This window comes from Bos taurus, chromosome 6, assembly GCF_002263795.3.
Source record: "Bos taurus isolate L1 Dominette 01449 registration number 42190680 breed Hereford chromosome 6, ARS-UCD2.0, whole genome shotgun sequence".
NCBI lineage: Eukaryota > Metazoa > Chordata > Mammalia > Artiodactyla > Bovidae > Bos > Bos taurus.
In genome coordinates, this window is record NC_037333.1 from 45,758,409 (window position 1) to 45,772,188 (window position 13,780).

Here is a 13,780-nt window from a genome sequence, read left to right on the forward strand (position 1 = left end):
TGAATCAATGGACAACAGAGGAATAGATTCAATAAGATGAAAGTAGAATAGGATCAATTGAGTCATCAGGGCCTTGAAGGGTATTTGGTGGAGTAGAGGCTATAAGGAGGCAACTGAGGACTTCTCTGGTGGTTCAATAGTTAAGATTCTGTGCTCCTACTGCAGGGAGCTCTGGTTGGATCCCAGGTCGGGGAAGTTTCACATGCCATGAGATGAGACCAAAAACAAACAAAAAAGCGAGGTCAGTTCATTTATGCAATGTTAAGGACCATCACCCTTGACACAAATATAATCTCAAACCTACTATGAAGCTAGAGGGTCAATCACCTGACATAGTGATGACTATTCTATGGAGATTATTAGTTATTTGTCCACATAGCTCACTCTGCCTGCAATGCGGAAGAACCCCAGTTCGATTTCTGGGTCAGGAAGTTTCCCTGGAGAAGGGATAGGCTACCCACTCCAGTTGTCTTGGGCTTCCCTGGTGGCTCAAATGGTAAAGAATCCTGCAATGCGGGAGACCTGGGTTCGATCCCTGGGTCAGGAAGATCCCCTGGAGCAGGGCGTGGCAACCTACTCCAGTATTCTTGCCTGGAGAATCCCCATGGACAGAGGAGCCTGGCAGGCTGCAATCCATGGGGTCACAAACAGTCGGACACGACTGACCGACTAAGCACACACATGAATAAGGTAAAGGTTATGATCATATGGACTTTTAAAGCATCTAATTGAAAGTGAAAGTCACACAGGCCATAGAATTCTCCAGGGAATTTCCACAAGGGAAGCCGGCTCTAATTGAATACAATTAAATTTTAGTTTTTTTTTCTGCTTTTTTTGTTAACAGCTTTATTGGGATATAATTCATGCTAGCGTACGTACATTCAATCAGTCCGGTTCAGTTGCTCAGTGGATGGTTTTTAGTCTGTTCACAAAGTTGTGCAACAATCACCACAATCAAGTTTAGAACATTTTCATCATTCCAAAAGAAGTCCTATAACCTTTAGCAGTCACTCACAACACACCCCACCCTATACTCTCTAGACCGAGGCAACCATTAATTTACTTTCTATCTTTGTAGTTTTGTCTATTCAAGATAGTTGACATACACAGAATCATACGATATGGGGCCTTTTGTGACTTGTTCCTTTCATATAGCATGTTTTTAAGGTTTATTCACATTGCATCATGTATCAGTATTTCATTTCTTTTTATGGCCTAATAATGTTCCATCTTATAGATACACGAAATTTTATTTATCCATTCATCAGTTAATGGACATTTGTTTTTTTTCCCTACTTTTTACCTGTTATAAATAATGCTGCCCTGACCATACATGGACAAGTTTTTGTTTGGACATGTTTTTCAGTTCTCTTTGGTATATACCTAGGAGAATCGCTGGTCATATGGTAACTCTATCTTTAACCTTTTGAGGAACTGTCAGACTGTTTTTCAAAATGCCTTCTTTAGTTTACATTCCTACCACCAAAGCCTAAGGGTTTCAATTTTTCTATATCCTTGACAACACACCATTATCTGTCTTCTTGATTGTTGCCATCCTGATGGGCATGAAATCGTATTTCATTGTGGTTTTGATCTGCATTTTTCTGATACTTAATGATGTTGAATATTTTTCCATGTGCTTACTGGCCATTTGCATGTCTTATTTGAAGAAATATCTATTTAGCTCCTTTGCCCATTTTTAAATTGGGTTATTTCTGTTTTTATTATTCAATTTTTTAAAAGTACAGTTGATTTACAATGTTGTGCCAATCTCGGCTGTACAGCAAACGGACTCAGTTTTCATACATATATGCATTGTTTTTTAGTATTCTTTTCTATTATAGGTTATCCTATTACTCAGTTTTAAGAATTCTTTATATATTTCAGATATTAGTCCTTATCAGATAAATGTTTTGCAAATATTCTGTCCCATTCTATGGGGTGTTTTTTTCACTTTCTTGAGAGTGTGCTCTGAAGTACAAAAGTTTAATTTTAATGAAGGACAATTTATTTTTGTTGCTGTTGTTGTGCTTGTGCTTTTTGGTGTCATATCTAAGAAACCATTGCTAATCCAAGTTCATGAAGATATATGCTTTCCTTTAAGAGTTCTATGGTTTTAGTTTTTACATTTACGTCTATGATCCATTTTAAGGTAATTGGAATATATGTTGTAAAGTTCAGAACCCAAGTTCATTATTTTGCATATGGATAGCCAGTTGTCCCAGCACCATTTGTTGAAGGCTATGTTTTCCCCACTGAATTGTCTTCATACTCTTGATAGAAATCAACTGACCACACATGTGAGGGTTTATGTCTAGACTCTGAATTCTACTCCAGTGAACTATATGTCTACCTTATACATGCACCACACAGCCTTGATTACTACAGTCTTGTAGTGAGTTTTGAAAAGGGGAAGCATAACTGCTCCACCTCTGTTTTTCTTTTCCAATATTGCTTTGGCTATTCTGGGTTCCTTAAATCTTCATATGAATTTTAGGAACAACTTGTCCATTTCTGCAAACTGTACAGTTGGAATTTTGATAGTGATTTTGTTGATTCTACACATCAAATTCAATCCATGAACATGGATTTCCATTTACTTATTTAGATCTTTAAAATTATCTTTTTATAATATTTTATAGTTTTCAGAGTATAAGAACAGCTTTCTTTCTGTTAAATTTATTCCTAAGTATTTTACTCTTTTTAATGCTAATGGAATCTTTGTCTCAATTGATTTTTTAATATTCTTTACTGTCTGTCAATCATTTTTAAAATATTTTATTTATTTGGCTGTGCCAGGTCTTGGCATGTGGTATCTAGTTCCCTGACCAGGGGCCTGACCCAGGCTCCCTGCATTGGGAGCACAGACTCTTTGCTGCTGGACTACCAGAGAAGTCCCAGAAAGGCAACTGATTTTTGAATACTGACTTTGTATCCTGCAAACTTGCTAAACTTATATATTAGTTCTAATGCATTTTTAGTGGAATCCTTAGAATTCTCTGTATATACAGTCCTATCATTTGCAAACAGAGACATTTTTCATTCTTCTTTTCAACCTGGATACCCTTTATTTAATTTTCTTGCCAAATTGCTTGGGTAGCATCTCCAGTACAAGGTTGAATACAAGTGATCCTGATGGAAGTCTTTGTCTTCTTACTCATGTTAGTGGGAAAATATAATCTTTGGGAAAATATAAATCTTTTATGTTTAAAAATGACATTGATTCTGGATTTTTCATAGATGCCTTTATCAGGTTGAGGAAGCTCCCTTCTATTCCTACTTTGTTCAGTATTTGCTGGAATTCAGTTGAGCATTTATGTGTTTATGTTTAGGGGATGTAGGCTTCTTTTATTGTGAGGTCCTTGGTGAATTATTTTTTAAAATAATATGGCAAAAAAATCCACAAGAGTATTACGTCTTCTCTCTGTCTAAGCTACCTATCCTTAGCCACTCACTGTTACTAGTTCATATCACTGATTTACACACAGACACACACATATATATGTAATATTACTGGCTTTTTAAAAATAAATCTTTTGCATTCTTTAGAATTTATATTTTTATAAATAACTTTTAAAATTATAATCTGATACTCTTAAGTATTCGGTTCAGTTCAGTCGCTCAGTCATGTCCGACTCTTTGCAACCCCATGAATCGCAGCATGCCAGGCCTCCCTGTCCATCACCAACTCCCAGAGTTCACTCAAACTCATGTCCATTGAGTTGGTGATGCCATCCAACCATCTCATCCTCTGTCATCCCCTTCTCCTCTGAGTATATGACACAATATATTCTCTATCAGATTGTAATAATAAAATAATTTAAATTTCTGTAGCAAAAAAGCCCAAACAAACCTCTCAAGCATGTATTCCACTTCTAGAAGTATAACTTGTGCAAGTGAAGCTCTCTGAGTCTCATCACTCAGAGAGCCTATCTGCGGCTTTGTCCTGAGGTCTGACTGAGACAATGTTTGTCAGAAGGCTTGGGATGGTGTAGACTTAATCATATTATTGACATTTCACAAACTGCATATCACAGTATCCCTTTAAACAGAAAGCGGCTCTGCTGCATGTTAGATTGGCATATGACTTTTAAAAAATCCTCTGTTTTAGAAAACTGAGTACTTCTGCATGTAATCTGTTTTTCAGAAGTTTTCTTTCAGTTCTTAAGTCCTTTTCTTTGGCCTAGATTCTGTGATTTGTTTCCTATTTTGGAAACTTGGAAAGTACCATGCAAATAAAGATATAGCCTTGCTAGTTAAAAATAAAATACTTAGTGTTTGCTGGTGAAGGAAAATATGATGCTATGTAGGTAAAACTGCATGATGAAAATCAGATTCACATTTCATAAGAACATTTCTGGAGAACTTTAGACTTGAAAAAGCAAGAGCCAAATGTTCCTCCCAAACGATAGTTTATAACTCTCACTGAAGTCAGAAGTAATTCTGAGGGTAGAATTTAAGCCAAGGGTTTTGAAAGCTGGGAGAAAGGAAAAAAAAAAAAAAGTATAAATTTCCAAATCTTCTCAAAGTACTTAGATGGGAGGCAATTTGCAGCTAAGATCTTGAGAAATGTTTTTTTCCACTAGTGGGATACTATATTAGTAACACCTTGATACAATTTATTTTACCTTCCACAGAATGCTAATCAGGGTAGAATTTTGTCAAATAACCATTTAAGAGAGAAAAAAGTACACGTAGGACAATACCAGTTGGAATATGGGAATCCCCCAGGCTCCTCTTTCCATAGAATTCTCCAGGCATGAATACTGGAGTGAGTAACCATTCCCTTCTCCACGGGATCTTCTCAACCCAGGGACAAACCTGGGTCTCCTGCACTGCAGCCAGATTCTGTACCGTCTGAGCCTCCACGGAAGCCCCAATATGTGACAAGGAGTTGTTAAGGATTCCTTTACATAGAGTTCTCTAATGCAGTTCAGAAATTAAATACATCAATATGAGACTGAGATGAAACTTTTCTATTTCTCCTATTGCACTGAATTAAATTTGTACTCAATATTTATTGATAGCTTACTTAAAAATTCTTATTTTTTTTCCTGCAGTCATTTCACAAGGTTTCTTCTTTAATTCTCATTTGTTGACATAATGACAATTAAATTTTTTTAATTAAAATAAAAAATATCAACATACTGACATAATGGCAATTTTTAAAGTGACAATGTACAACTCTCATTATGATGTTCACGGGGATTCTCCATTGTCTTTGACAGAGCTAGGTATTTCAGGAGATGGTAATTGATTGGTATCTTTCACTATTTGTCAGTGGTTGTTTAATAGACTGTTTCCAAAGTTGATCTTGGTCCGTAGTCTATTTTGGACAAGGGTGCTAGCCACAAAGGTCATATCTGCAAGTTGATACTTATCATTACACTATCTCTGACACAAAACAACACAGATACAAAGAGTAAACCCTTTGAGTAGGCTTTCTTTGAAAAACTTTTAAAGGTCATTTATGCCCCAGGTTAATAGTAACTCAGGCCAGGGGAGAAAATGTAGGGGTCTTTTTCTGCCCTATTGATTTGCTATAAAACCATACTCAAATTTTTACAAATAAATGTGCCAACCCAAATAAATACAATAAACTTATTTAAAGATAATTCTTGCCATTTAATTATCTATATAATTACCTGATTTGATTTGTACAACAAATCTCTAAGGCAGAGAGTCTTAGTCCATCTAATATAAAAGAAAATTGAGCAGTCATGGGTGGTAGAATTTCCTAAAGAAACAGCATTTACTGAGTACTTACTACGTTCCCAGTTATTTCATGTAATATCTCAAATAATTTTCAAAATAGTTGTGAGCCATAGGTTTTACATTCCCCCATTTGCACATAAGGAAAGGTTAGCTTGCCCAAAGTTAGCTAGCTGGCTAGTGGTGGAGGTAGGACTCAATGATGGAGTTAGTCCAAAGCTTTTTTCCTTTCTACCCCAGCTGTTTTGCTGATTATGACTGTTCAACATTGATTCAACATGGAATCAAAAACCACAATATAAGATATATAACAAAGCAGAACATTTAGAAAATCAAAACTCAAATACATTCTTGGAAATGGCAACCCACTCCAGTATCCTTGCCTGGAGAATCCCAGGGATGGGGGAGCCCGGTGGGCTACCGTCTATGGGGTCGCACAGAGTCGGACACAACTGAAGCGACTTGGCAGCAGCAGCAGCAGCAGCAACTGTGGCTCAGCTGGTAAGGAATCCATCTGGAATGGATCCCTGGGTTGGGAAGATGCCCTGGAGAAAGGCTACCCACTCCAGTATTCTGACCTGGAGAATTCCATGGACTGTAAAGTCCACGGGGTCACAGAGTCGGACATGACTGAGCGACTTTGACTTTCACTTTTCACAACTCAGTTCAGTTCAGTTCAGTCACTCAGTTGTGTCTGACTCTTTGCGACCCCATAGACTGCAGCACACCAGGCTTCCCTGTCCATCACCAACTCCCGGAGTTTACCCAAACTCATGTCCATTGAGTCAGTGATGCCATCCAACCATCTCGTTCTCTGTCAGCCCCTTCTCCTCCCTCCTTCAATCTTTCCCAGCATCAGGGTCTTTTCCAGTGAGTCAGTTCTTTGTTTGCATCAGGTGGCCAATGGAGTTGCAAAGAGTTGGACAGGACTAAGCAACTTTCACAACTAGAATTTTACAAATCATATAGTGGTGTTACTTTTTGTGTAGTTTTTTTTTCTTTCTTCTTTTCTTTTTTAAAGTATTTACTTACTTGACTGTGCGAGGTCTTAGTTGTGGCATGCAGGATCTTTAGTTGCGGCATGTGGCATCTAGTTTCCTGACCAGGGATCAAACCTGTATTGGAGCGTGGAGGCTTAGCCAGCGGACCACCAGGGAAGTCCCTGTATAGGTAGTGTTAACTTGCTTTATCTTGTTTATATTATAAAAAGAAAAAGAAATTATATGACCTGTACACATTCTTCTTACCAAAGGTATGTTTGATTCCATTTGCATTTCACATCATTAGAGTAAATGGTTTATCATTTTTCTTCTTTCGCCTTCCTGAAGTGCTGCATATGTTAAGCTTGTTTGTGTGAAAGCATGCTAAGTCACTTTAGTCATGTCTGGGACTCTTCGTGACCCTTCGGACTGTAGCCTGCCAGGCTCCTTGTCCATGGGATTCTCCACCAGGCAAGAATACTGGAGTGGTTGTCATGCGCTCCTCAAGCTTTGCTTTACTTGGACCTAAAAAGAAAGAAAAAAGAAATAAAATTCTCAGGGCCAAAGAATCCTGTATAAAATCAAACACAATTGGAAAGCAAAGGGTAAATATTTATTTTTGTTTCTCAAATTCACCTTCCTGAAGCCTGTTCTGTGACTTACTTTCAGTGATCTCTTTATTTCTTTTAATTCTAGAATTAGAGTTCATTTTCCTTATAGACTTACATAGTCTTTAAGGAAAATAAACTTTTTCAATCTCATATACATTTTATTAACCTTAACTAGGACGCAGTAGAAAATGAAAGGGATACTTTCATTAAAAAGGGAGGCATCAGGATGAATGAAAATTATGAGTTAAGAGACTTCTGTGAAGCAAAAGGCTTTCAATTTCTAATAAGAGTTATTAGGAAGATTTTCTTAGGCACACAGCCTCTCCACAATCTGATCACATCAAGCCCTGCTTTACATCCTCAGAGGCTCTTGTTGGCCATTTACAGCAGGTTTCTTAACCTTTTTGAACATGTGAATCTTTTAGAAATTAAATAATAATGATGACATTGCCATTTCTGAATGGGTATGTTAAATGAATTAACATCAATCTGGATAAAATCATCTCTATGTTTGGCTATATTAACATTGATTATTGAAGCATTAAAGACAATTTGATATGCTTCACAACAATTTTCATGAGATGAAGGCATTTTATGTATTTATTAAATAAAAAATAACAGTGATAAAAATGAACACTACTATAGCAACTATGTTACAGGTATCTTTCTATGTGCTTTCAACAGAACTAACACTTTGAATCCTCATGACAACCCTATGAATTAGTTGCTATTCTTTATTTTACGGGCAAGGAAACTGAGGTATTGCTAGGTTAAATAGCTTGTCTCAGGTTCTACAGTTGGAACCCATGCAATGTGGGGGTAGAACCAGTATTCTCCATCATGGGGCTGCCTAGTAAAATTTTCAGTGTTCTGGTGTGTCTCATTAATATGAGTTGGGGTAACTTAACCTTAGAATGAAAGCAATGTTGAAACATCTGCTATGTTTAAACCACCAGAGCAAAACACGATCCTTTCACAAATGTGCTCATCTCATTGCCACTATTTGCTTCACGCCTCTACTGGATATATACTGGTACTGTGCTATGCAGTGCTTAGTTGCTCAGTTAACCCCACGGACTGCAGCCCACCAGGTTCCTCTGTACATGGGGATTCTCCAGGCAAGAACACTGGAGTGGGTTGCCATGCCCTCCTCCAGGGGGATATATACTGAAGCCCCCAAACTTATTAATATTTAAATATTTCATTTATTGTTTTTAACCAAGAAACTATATGTCATTGCTCCCTTTACTGTGAAACTCCTGAAGAAAGGTTACATCTAACTCCTACAACAAAGATTCTCAAAGCTTGATTCATGGACAATTTGCACCAGAATCCCTGACCAGTCTTCTTAGAAATGCCTATTCCTGGGCTCTAGCACAGATTTACTCATTCAGAGTCTTAGGGAGTGGAACCCACCAACTTGTGAGGACCACCTTTTTACCAGGTCCTTCTAGTTACCCTGCCTAGGTTGTCTACCCCCGCTTCTACATGCAGCACCTGGAGTTCCCCTGAATACAAGATGCTCTTTCACACCTCAGAGCCTGAACATGCTGTTTCCTGTGCTTCTTATGCTTCCTCCTCTTACTGTCTTCTGAACTCCCACTCCACTAAGATTTAGCTCAAAAGTCATCTCTGCAAGGTTTCCCTGGGCCCATCAGGCAAGAGTTAGGTGCTTCTTCCTCTGTACCCCAATGCGATTAAACTCATGCCTCCACCCTAAAATTACCCTGCAACTGGTCTGTGTACTCTATTACCTGGGGGGTCCCCTGAAGTCTCTGTACTACCCATCTTTGTAAACCATGAAAGATGATATCTGACATGGAGCAGTAGGGACTCTGAACTTGCTGCTTGAATGGACTCAATGCTACCAGATGACTGGGATTAAGTCCTGACAGTTCTGCAGTTCTTAATTCTACTGAGGTGGTATTATTATCATATACATCACATCTTTTAGAAAATAATTTTCTAGCAGGTGGGAAAAAGAAAACACTTTGATCATTTTTTTCTTCTTGCACATTTATTCCCTTTCATTCCCCCCTTTAAAAATGTTTTATATATTGAAAAAAAATATATGTGTGCTTCTACAAAATTCAAAGGATCCAAGATAAGCCACCTCTTCAGCTATATCCTCCAACAGTTGAGTTCCTTACAGCGAAGCAGTCATTATTAGTTTCTCGTGTATCCTTCCAGAATCCTTTTAGATACATATAGGCAAATAAGTATTATTTACCTATAATTATTTTGCACCTTGTTTTTTTAAACTTTGTGATCCTTCCATGTAAGTACATAAAAGCACCCTCTGCTTATTAACAAATGAATACTATTTGATTCTATGAATATACATATATATTTTTAAATAAATAAGACACCTCTTGATCGACATTTAGATTGTTAAGGTATTCTCTACCATCACTAATGCTACACTATGAAAGTGAAAGTGAAATTCACTCAGTTGTGTCCGACTGTTTTCGACCCCATGGACGAGTCCATGGAATTCTCCAGGCCAGAATACTGGAGTAGGTAGCCTTTCCCTTCTCCAGGGGATCTTCTCAACCCAGGGATCGAACCCAGGTCTCCCACATTGCAGGCGGATTCTTTACCAGCTGAGCCACAAGGGAAGACCAATGCTATACTATATGTACAGGTAATTTCACAAATGTGAATATATTCATAAGACAGATTTCTAGAAACAGAGTTGTAGGATTAATAGGTAGAGATAAGTTTTATCAAAATGGTTTTCATAAAGATTATGATTCCCAGGTGGTGCTAGTGGTAAAGAACCCGCCTGCCAACACAAGTTAGACATAAGACATGTCTGTTTGATCCCTGGGTGGGAAGATCCTCTGGAGAAGGGAATGGCAATCCACTCTAGTATTCTTGCCTGGAGAATCCCATGGACAGAGGAGCCTGATGGGCTACAGTTCATAGGGTCACACAGAGTCGGACGTGACTGAAGTGACTTAGCACGGCATACCCATTTTCACTCCACTAGCAACAGATGAGAATGCGTATTTATATCCTGCCAATAGTGTTTTCTTTCCTGGTGGTGGTGGTGGTGGTTTAGTCGCTAAGTTGTGTCCGACTCTTTCGACCCCACGGACTGTAGCCTGCTAGGTTCCTCTATCCGTGGGATTCTCCAGGCAAGAATACTGAAGTGGGTTGCCATTTCCTTCTCCAGGAAATCTTCCTGACCCAGGAATTAAACCCAGGTCTCCTGCATTGCAGGCAGATTCTTTACTGACTGAGCTATGAGGGAAGCTAAAATGGAGAGTAAAGGAAACACTTTACGGAAGTGTAGGCACAACTACTGGCCTAACTCAAGAGTAAGAATTGTTTTTTGCAAAAAGTTAACACAAGTGTTTGCTCTATAGGCCTTCCCCAGGCAAGATGGCACTGGGGTATTTGCTACTGGTCTAGCCTCGATATTCTTTTAAAGTCTGGAAGGCTTAGTGAGTCTTTAGAATAATTTCTAATCTGTTCTAGAAGTGGAAGACATCCTATTCATTCTACAAATACTTACTGAGCATCTATCCTGCAGCAGGCATTGTTCTGATGGCTGAGGTATGAACAATAAACAAAATAGACTAAAGTCCCTGCTCACATTAAGATTGTAATGGGGGGAGGTAGGCAGATAATAGACACAATACACAGATCTGATGTATGGTATGTTAGTTTACAATAGGATCATGGGAAAAATAAAGAGAGAGGGAACAGGGAGTAACAAGAGTTACTTTTGTGAAGGGTGGTCATGGAAGGGCTCTCTGAGCAGGTGACATTTAAGCAAAGACCTGAAAGCAGTAAAGGAAGGATCTATAAGGCATCTAGGGAAAAGAGCAAAGACAGGAGTTAAGGGTGTGCCTGGTGCATCCTAGGAACACAAGGAAGGATGCTGGTTGGGGCTCAATGAGCAAGGGGAAGAGACGAGGTCGAGGTATGGGGTTTGGGCAGTAGGCCTCATAGGAAAGTAGGAAAGCCATTGGAGAGTTCTAGAGAGTTACACTGAATTGTCTACTGAGAACAGACTGAGAAAAGGCAAAATGGATGAAGGCAGAACTAGTTATTAGACTTCCTTGACAACAGGTGAGAGATGAGATGGGTTAGACTGGGCCGGTTGCCATAGAGGTGTGGATGTGTTTGGACTGTGAGTCTATTCTGAAGGTGGAGCTAGCAAGATTTTGTTAGGTTGAATGTTGGATGTAAAAAAGAAAGAAAGTGAGAATGACTCCAGGGTTCTTGGCTTAAATGGAAGGATGGAATATCATTTACTAGGACAAGGAAAGAATACAGGTAAAGCATGTATTAGGGTGAATGGGAGTTGTAATTTGAGTTACCATGGTTACCATGGCTTTCTGTGGCTAGGGCTCTTAGATGGCAATGGTTCCAGATCAGATGAATAGCCCAGACCAGACCATGACTGTAATGTGTTCTTGGGAAAAAGGCTTGATTCCTTTGGAAAAAGGCTTGATTCCTTTGAAGGAATGTGTGCCCATGGGCACTGTTCTCTTGAAGCAAGCCTAATCCAAATTAGCTTTGCACTGAGATACTGCATTTAAGATTCTTAAATTTTCTCTTTCCCTTTGTGAACTACTTAATGAAAGGAATAGGCAAATGTGCATGCACACACACAACTAATAACCTTGAAAACAATTCAAAAACTTGATTTCTTGTCTATGGTATAACTAGCAGAATATGAACTCTGTATGAGAGGAGTCACTGTTTTCCCAAATTCAAAAACTCAATTTAATTTTTCATTTGTGGGTCTATGATGTCATTAAGACACCAGTTCCGAGATAATGCCAGTCTAGACTGGTACAGGACCCACACGAAGACAATCTCAAAAGTGCCTGATTGAAGAATCTAAACAGGAATTCACTGGACAAATAATCCAAAAGGAAGGAATGCACTTAAAAGAGTTGTGACTAAAGCACCTGGTAAAACGATATCCAAAAATCGAAATGAATATTTCAACAAACACATAAAAAGGTGAAGGAAAGCAAAACCAGTAAGTCATATAAGTGGAGAAAAGAAAAAAAAAGGAACAGAAACTAATACACAGGGATTACTTCAAAAGGCTAAAAAGAGTTTAGAGTCTGCGACCTCATGGACTGCAGCCCTCCAGGCTCCTCTGTCCAAGAGATTGTCCAGGCAAGAACTCTGTAGTGGGTAGCTATTCCCTTCTCCAGGGGAATTTTCCGACTCAGGGATCCAACGGGGGTCTCCTGCATTGCAGGCTGATTATTTACCGTCTGAGCCAGCAGGGAAGCCTGAAACAGATTAGGGGGAAGAAAATTTTTAAAGGTGTCCTTGAATGGGAGGCGAACTCTATACAAGTGTACAACGTCAGAGCACAGAGAGCAGCACTTTTCCCTAGCTAACAAGCAAGACCAGCGGGTACCTCAGAAAGAAAACAACCAACTGCTAGTAGAGAGTAGCTAAGGGAATCCAAAAGCAAGCAAAGTGGTGGCCAGACTGGGTGACTCAGAGGCATGACTCAAACGCGACACTGGGGGTGTCAGCTCCCGGAGGCCGGGGGCGCGGCGTCAAACACATTTTAGGAAAGTACCAGGCGCGTGGAGGGCGACAGGAAACCTCCCCGGGGAGCGGCCTAGGGCTCCTCCTGCCCTCGAGTCTGACCTCTTACCATCCGCACCAGGAGGAGTTTCTAATCTCCAGGTTTCCCCTTCTTTTAGAATCCGCCCCTCCACCACCCCCACTTTCCTTCCACAAAGCGTCACGCGGCGTGTGTGTGCGAGACGTCGGGCCCCTCCCAGCCGCCCTCCGCCCTGCGCTCCCCGCCACGCGCCCCCCAGCCCCGCCTCCTCGGCGAGCCGCTCCTTCCCACCCCGCCTGCCGCCCGGGCACGCGCGGCACGAACGGCGCCGGGAGCTGCACTAGACAAACACCTGTCCCGCCTGGGCCCCGCGAGATTTGGGGCAAAAGCATAGACAACAGTGGGCGCGTTCTCGCGAGGTTTAGGAAATTTCCCACGGCCCGTGTTGTGTCTGAATCGAGTAGTGGAAGGCGGTGGGAAGGAGGTGTAGCGTGAGACCCGGCTGCCCGCATTGGACACATGCGCAGTGCCGCTCGCGCGTGCCGCGCCAATCCTGCAGCGCCTTCAGCAGGTTTCGGGCTGTGGATTCCAGTTCTCCGGGTTTTGGGGCTCCCTGCGGGAGGCAGTGCTGGATCTGGGAATCTCTAGGAATTGAAAGGGCAAAGCGGGGAGGGGGGAAGAAAGGGGTGCTGCAGGTTGGGAGGACGGGTAGGGTTCGAGTCCTGCACCTTTCTTGTATGCCCAGACGGGCCAAATTTGCTCGGGGGCTTCCCGGTTTAGGTCGCCTGAGATACACTTCGGGCAGCGAGCTGCGTCCTCCACTGTGCCAGGCCCTTGGGAGGACCTTGTCAGAGTCTGTCCCCATTATACCACCCGGGTTCACAGACGTCTTGGGTCTGCGATGAGGTCCTGGGGAGGTTTATGCG

The 13,780-nt window shown here is 40.6% G+C and overlaps 1 protein-coding gene across 2 annotated transcripts in view; it reads left to right on the top strand.

Annotated features, from left to right (window-relative positions):
• The window catches only part of RBPJ (recombination signal binding protein for immunoglobulin kappa J region), a 242,058-nt gene that overhangs the window by 112,491 nt on the left and 115,787 nt on the right, over positions 1 to 13,780 (top strand). The window contains exon 1 of one of the 2 annotated variants that reach the window (XM_024993462.2): positions 1 to 13,425. This exon is cut by the window's left edge and continues 18,648 nt beyond it. The exons of the other annotated variant lie outside the window; for it this stretch is intronic. The gene's annotated coding sequence lies outside the window, so the exon portion shown is untranslated. The remainder of the gene's footprint in view (positions 13,426 to 13,780) is intronic. 2 annotated transcript variants of the gene reach the window in all.